This window comes from Mandrillus leucophaeus, unplaced genomic scaffold (assembly GCF_000951045.1).
Source record: "Mandrillus leucophaeus isolate KB7577 unplaced genomic scaffold, Mleu.le_1.0 Scaffold2, whole genome shotgun sequence".
NCBI classification, from domain to species: domain Eukaryota; kingdom Metazoa; phylum Chordata; class Mammalia; order Primates; family Cercopithecidae; genus Mandrillus; species Mandrillus leucophaeus.
In genome coordinates, this window is record NW_012102031.1 from 4,916,578 (window position 1) to 4,923,541 (window position 6,964).

Consider the following 6,964-nt stretch of genomic DNA (forward strand, 5'->3'; position numbering starts at 1 on the left):
GAGGTCCCAGCACGCCTCCCTGCTGCCCTCAGCTCAGCCCCACACAGCAGCTGGACAATCTTTGCACCACGTGAATCTGACCATGTCACCAACCAGATTAAAACTTTCCATGGTTCAGCTGGGCAGGGTGGCTTATGCCTGTAATCCCAGCACTTTGGGAGACCAAGGCGAGCAGATCACGAGGTCAGGAGATTTGAGACCATCCTGGCTAACATGGTGAAACCCTGTCTCTACGAAAAAATACAAAAAAAGTTAGCTGGGCGTGGTGGTGGGCGCCTGTAGTCCCAGCTACTCAGGAGGCTGAGGCAGGAGAACAATGTGAACCCGGGAGGCGGAGCTTGCAGTGAGCCGAGATCGCACCACTGCACTCTAGCCTGGGCGACAGAGTGATACTCCGTCTCAAACAAAACAAAACAAAACAAAACCAAAACCTTCCATAGATAGTTCCATAGATAGATAGTTCGTTCCCTACTATCCTAAGGACAGAGTCCAGACCTACCCTCACAGCACCCCAGGCCCTATGTGTCCAGCCCCACGCCCATTTCCCACCACTGCCACCTCCACTCTGCTCCAGCCACACAGAATTTCTTTCACTTCCTCCCACCCGCACTTTCTTGCCTCTGAGCCACCTCCCACCCCATGACATCTCTCTCCCCTTACTCCCCCCTACATTGGCAGACACCTACTCATCCTTTTGCCCTGGGTGTAGACATCTCCTCCTCCAAGAAGCCCTCCCTGATCCTTAGGACTTGTTAGGCACCCCTACCCCTGTGTGTAATGGGTTGTGTTTCCTTGCTGTCTCTCCACCACACAGGGAAAGGCTGAATCAGCTCTGGGTGCTTGAAGCCACCCATCTCAAGACCTGGCAGGGAGCAGGCACTGGGAAAGGGTGGATGGGCGGAGTGTCTGACGCCATCACCCAGCTCGTCAGTGTCCAAACCAAGTTCCAAGCTGAAACATCGTTCGGTACCTCCTGGCCCTGTCTCTAATTCTTCCTCCTCTCCAGCTGCTTCCTTGCGCCTGTTGGCAGACACAGTACAGATGCTAGGAGAATGGGAAGAGAACAGAGGGGATCCCATCCACGTGACTTTGGGCCCAAAGGCGGGGTGTGGGAAACAGGGAAAGGAGCACTGGATTGGGAGTCAAGCTTGGGTTTAAGTCCCATCTCTGTTTTCTCAGGCTGTGTGACCTGGGGTGAGCCACTCCATCTCTCTGGGTCTCCACTTTCCCATTTAAAGGATCAGAATAATACCTGCCTCGCAGGGTTTTGGTGCAATCAAGTGGTATACGCTGTAGAGGTCAGTGAGCACCTGGGAGGTTAGAATTGCTGTCTGTCCAGGAGGGGTCAGGCCTGTAGCCAGCACTGGGGTTTCACTCTGATTCAGCATCTCCCAGCTGGTGGCAGTCACACAGGGAACTGCAGGAAAGGCCCTTCGAGGCCATCAGGTCCTGCCTCCTCACTTGACCCAAGGGGAAGTAGAGACCCAGAGACGGGCATCACTTGCTTAAAGTCACACAACAGGTGTGAATGAATATCTGCAAAGGCCCAGGACTGAAACCTGGTCCCTTCACACCGTCATCTCCCTGGTTCACCCAATCCTGAGGTAATGCCCAGAGATGGCAACAGAGTAGTCCAGGCTCATACAGCCAGCATGGGGTAGCATTCAGGCCTGAGAGTTCAAGACCAACCTGGGCAAGATGGCTAGACTTCATCTCCAAAAAATAAAAAGATTAGCCGGGTGCAGTGGTGCACACCTGTGGTCCCAGCTACTTAGGAGGCTGAGGCAGGAGGACCCCTTGAGCCCAGGAATTCAAGGCGGGAATGAGCTGTGATCCTGCCACTGCACTCCCTGGGTGACAAAGCAAGACCCCGCCTCTTAAAAAAAAAAAAAATTAGCCAGGCATGGTGGCGGGCGCCTGTAGTCCCAGCTACTCGGGAGGCTGAGGCAAGAGAATGGCGTGAACCCGGAGGTGGAGGTTGCAGTGAGCTGAAATCGTGCCACTGCACTCCATCCTGGGCAACAGAGTGAAACTCCATCTCAAAAAAAAAAAAAAGATAGCCAGGCAAGGTGGCTCACGCCTGTAATCCCAGCACTTTTGGAGGCCAAGGTGGGCGGATCATGAGGTCAGGCAATTGAGACCATCCTGACTAACACGGTGAAACTCCGTCTCTACTAAAAATACAAAAAATTAGCTGGGCCTGGTGGCACACGCCTGTAGTCCCAGCTACTCAGGAGGCTGAGGCAGGAGGATCGCTTAGAACCTGGGAGGTGGGGGTTGCAATAAGCCGAGATTACGCCACGGCACTCTAGCCTGGGCAACAGAGTAAGACTCCGTCTTAATAATAATAATAATAATAATAATAATAATGATGATAGAATTCAGGCCTCAGGCCACATGGAGCCACTCACCTCTTCCCTGTGTGGCCCTGGCAGGGCAACCTCCCTGGGCCCTGTTTCCCTAGCCCTGTGAAGATGAAGCTGGATTTGCCGGTTTCCAAGGCCACCCCAGCTCTGATTCTCCGCGATTTGTGTTGGGCCCCCTAGGGATATGATTTGCAAGTGACAGCTACGTGTCCAGGCCCCCTTGCCAGCCGTTTGGGGAGCTGGCACGTGCAGTGATGCTTGGGCCACCTGAGCTACACAGAAAGACCCAATGGGAGAAGGGAGGCCTCTCCCCACGCAAGTTAATCAACTGCCCATTGGGTGCTGCGGCTGATACAGAACCGCAGAGGCACAGCCTGGCCTCATGCACAAGTCATTTTTCCTGTGTTCTGGATTCCTTGCTAAGTGGTAATGATCATAATAATCTTAGTGTGTAAAATGTAAGAGGCTTAGGCAAGGCTGGGCACGGTGGTGCACGCCTGTAATCCCAGCACTTTGGGAGGCCAAGGTGGGCAGATCATCTGAGGCCAGGAGTTCAAGAACAGCCTGGCCAACATGGTGAAATCCTGTCTCTACTAAAAAAAAAAAAAAAAATGCAAAAATTAGCTGGGTGTGGTGGCGCACACCTCTAGTCCCAGCTACTTGAGAGGCTGAGGCAGGAGAATTGCTTGAGTCTGGGAGGTGGTTTCAGTGAGCCAAGAACAAGCCACTGGACTCCAGCCTGGGCAACAGAGCGAGACTCCGTCTTAAAAAAAAAAAGAAAAAAGAGGCATAGGCAAGAAAGATCACCTCATCTCGCCATCATCCCACTATCCACAAGCAACAGAGACATCACTAACTACACACGGCACCAGTTCCCAGTGAGGCAGGACACAGCCCCTGAGTCTTTCTCAGCACAGAACTGTTTTCTCCTGGACTTGGACACAGTCTCAGAATCCTCAACAGTGCCTCCAGACCAGGCCCGAGAGATGGAACGGAGAGATGGAACCATCAGCCGTTCCCTACCCTTGATAATAGTGGAAGCTGGCTGTGTTTGCAAATACCCTCAGGCGCTAGGAAGGTTTTGAACCTGCTCTTCCCCCACTCCTCCATGCCCTCCTGTCCCAGCCTCAGCCCCCTCAACTGCATCCTGGATGTCAGCTGAGGCACCCACGTTTGCCCAGGAATGTCCTAGCTCAGCAAAGTCAGGCAATCACAGAGGGAAAGTCACAAGAAGGGGGAACTTTCTGGTAACCTCAGGCTTTCCGCAGGCAACCCCAGGCCAGGGGCTGCCAAGGGGCCTGAGTCCTCTGCCTTTGCCAGGCTGGCTGACCCTGGGCCTGAGAAATAGTAGCTGATCCAATCCCCTGTTAGGCACCGGAGGCAACCAAGCCACTGTTTGGTAGCAGTGGTGGACTGGAACCCAGGGGTCCTCTCTCTTCTATTCCGGCCACCACCGCCTCTCCCTGGCTTCTTCCCTTGGAAGCCAGCAGAGCTGACCTCCAGGGTCTGCAGGTCCATGGCGTCTTCTGGAGGCATAAGGAGAGAGGTGACTCTTGAGGGACTGACAGCTGCCTTGTCCAGTCAGCAGCCACAACCCTCCAATGTCCCCCTCCCTGGCCCCACCAGTCCACTCCAGAGACATCCTGTAGAAGGCCCACCCGCTGGCATGGGCTCCTCTCTGGCTGCTGAGCCATTTTGCTTGCTCTGTGAGGACAGAGGGAAAAAATGTGTTTTCCTAGGTCTTGGCAGCCAGCTCTGCCGGAGCCGCCTCCCTGCTGGAAGGGGAGCAAGGCTGGGAGAACCCAGCACCACAGAGAAGCAATGGCCTGGGGTTCCAGCCCTAGTTCTGGCACCCTCTCACCCTCACTGTGTGGCTTCAGGGACAGCACTCCCTCTCTCTGGGCCTCAGTTTTCCCAATATGCCAAACCTCCTCCAAGTCTAAGGTACCTTCCAACAATGACTATCTCCGAGTTTAGAGTTTCAGATTCTGGCTCAGAGCTCCAAGACCACCAGCAGAATGGAGGTGGGGAAAGGAAAGTGGTGAAGGCTTCCTGAAGGTGGGGGCATGAGACGCAAACTATCAGACTATCAGACTAGCCCTCTTCTCCACCTGCACAGCCACAGACCACTTCCTCTTTCATCTGGACCATGACCACAGCTGCCTGCTCACCAGCCTCTTGCCTTGCCGTCTGTCTCCAATCCCCACCATTGATCCTCCTGCAAGAGCTGTCAGAGGAATCACTACTGACACAAACCCACGACCCTGTCCGTGCTTGGCCCATTTCAAAACCCTGCAATGCCAGCCTCCCCGCAAGCCCACACAGTAGGGTCCTCAGGCCTCAACCATGTTCCTGTCCACTCTCTCCCAGGATCATATGCTAACAAATGAATGAACAGATAGCAGATTCTACTATCCCTGAATGTTTCCCAAAGGGACAAGCGGGCAGTGCATGCCAGTGTGTGTGAGGGAGGAAGTTGCCTGAGCCCTGAAGGATCTGCTCGCTTTTGGGAGACTGCTTCAAGATTCCTCCAGCCTCTGTCCTGGCTTCCTGTTTCTCTGGGGTTTCCAGGCCTTTTTCTGCATATGTTGTGGAGCTCTTCGAGGACAGGGATCCAGGGCTCATTCATTCAATCAGCAAACATCCGAGAAGCACCCATTGTGTTCCAGGCTCTGTGCTGGGCCCTGGAGACCCTGAAGTGAATCACAGTTCCTGCCTTCAAGGGCTTTGCAGACAACCACCACTCTATCAGACTCAGTGCACTAGTCACCTCCCCAGGGAAGCCTTCCTTGATTGCCCTGGCTAAGTCAGAGCACTGTTATTTACTTTCAAACCACAGTGACTTCTCCCTCACATCACCCATCTCAGCTGTGTTTTGCATTTACTTCTGTGGATCTTTCTTCAACTCTGTGTCCACTGCTCAGCTGTAAGCTCCCAGAGGTCAGTCTCTGGATCTGGTCTGTTCATCTCATCCCTGGCATCTGGTCCAGGGCAGGGGCCCAATGGCAATGCAGGGCCCAGGGGTGATTCAATGGGAAGTTAAACCTCTCAATGCTAACTTTTCATCTGGGACTGAGTCAACCAGCCACTTCCCCTCATCCCCTGACCCCAGGCCCTACTTTGGAATGTTTCCTGCCCAGCTTTGAGGGTGGGCCTGTCTGGTTCCTGTGCTCCTGGCCCCAACCCCCCTGACTCAAACCCCACCTACTCTTGGGTACCCCCAGCTCCTGGCATGGGGCTGTCGGCTCTTTCTCTTCCACAATTCGCCTGGAAAATATGCTGTCTGCAGAGACTTCCAGAGCTTCCCCCTTCTACCCACCATCCTGCCATCCTGGCTGTTACCTAGTTCCAGTGGCAGATGGGAACACTGAGGGTCTCAGCTGCTGCAGCAGAGCTCACCCAGGGTTCAAAGATCCAAAGTCAAAAGATCATTGGTTCCTCACACTAGGAAGTTCCATTGCTCCCCTCCCATGATTCCCTAGCCTGTGGGTGGGTGGAGGGAGAAGGTGGATTAAGACCAAGGAATCTCTAGCCCCCAGCCCATCCTGCAGGCTGCTACAACAAACAGGTGCTTTCTGCAGGGCTATTGGGTGAGTGGGTAGGTGGTGGCTAGGTCAGGCCCCACCCCTCGCTCATTAACCCTTGTGCAGAGGCCTATTCCCACTGCCTGCTGACCCTGCCTGGCCCAGGGTGAGGACTCGGGGTCTGCCGGCTGGCTCAGAGCCTCAGCTAGCTTCCGGCGCCCAGCTGTAGGTCAGTCTGGTCTCACTAGTCCCACTTGTGAACTGAAACTACCAGGAGGGCGGAAACCGGCTCCACCCCATCCTCCAAGACCTAGCAGGTACAGCCTCCAGAACCCGGACTAGCGAGAAAGCCTGTGGTCCTCTCCCTGCCCCGCACCTTTGCAGTCAAGGTTTTCTGGCCCTTCCTGTTCTCATGGGACTGAGGGGATGGGCAACCCTGGGAAGAACGAGAGTACGTTGGGTTTTCCCTCCCTAGGGAGCCCCAAAATCTGGGGACAAGAACCTGGGCTCCAACTCACTTTGTTACCAGATCCACCAGGGTGCCAAGCGGGGGTGGCTCACACCCCTCGCTCCTAGCTTAGCTGGGTGGGGTCTTTGATACCTTGCCCCACCCTGTGGCTGCGGGCACCGGCTCTGGGCGGGGGACAAACACTGGGGTCACGTGGCGGAGGCCCTGGGAAACTCCGGGGAGAGCGGGGACCGGACAGCCCTGGGTAGTAGGACTGGGGAGGCCCGGGCCAGAATTCCCAGACCCGGTGTGAAGACGCATGGGTCCGCTTCCTTCGCTCGGGTCCTTGTTCCGCGTTTACTCCGGTGGCCAGCCCAGGGCACGCCCTCTCCGAGGTACACACCTTTGGTGTACAGGCCCCAGGGAGCGCGCGCGCGGACACGCACACACAAGCACACACGCGCACACACAGCACAACAGACACACGCCCCCCGAGGTACACTGCGCACGCACGCACCGGGCAGGATACCCAGGCCGCCCGCCAGGGAACACACGCCCGACCGCCCGCCCTCAGACGTAAACAAACCGCGCACGCACCGCCCGCCGGCGCCGGGCCAGGGCCTGTT

The 6,964-nt window shown here is 55.6% G+C and overlaps 1 protein-coding gene across 1 annotated transcript in view; it reads right to left on the reverse strand.

Annotated features, from left to right (window-relative positions):
* MAFF (v-maf avian musculoaponeurotic fibrosarcoma oncogene homolog F) overlaps positions 1 to 6,697 on the reverse strand; it is a 13,641-nt gene extending 6,944 nt beyond the window's left edge. Inside the window, exon 1 of the mRNA XM_011978876.1 lies at positions 6,409 to 6,697. The gene's annotated coding sequence lies outside the window, so the exon portion shown is untranslated. The remainder of the gene's footprint in view (positions 1 to 6,408) is intronic.
* Between the last annotated feature and the right edge of the window lie 267 nt (positions 6,698 to 6,964).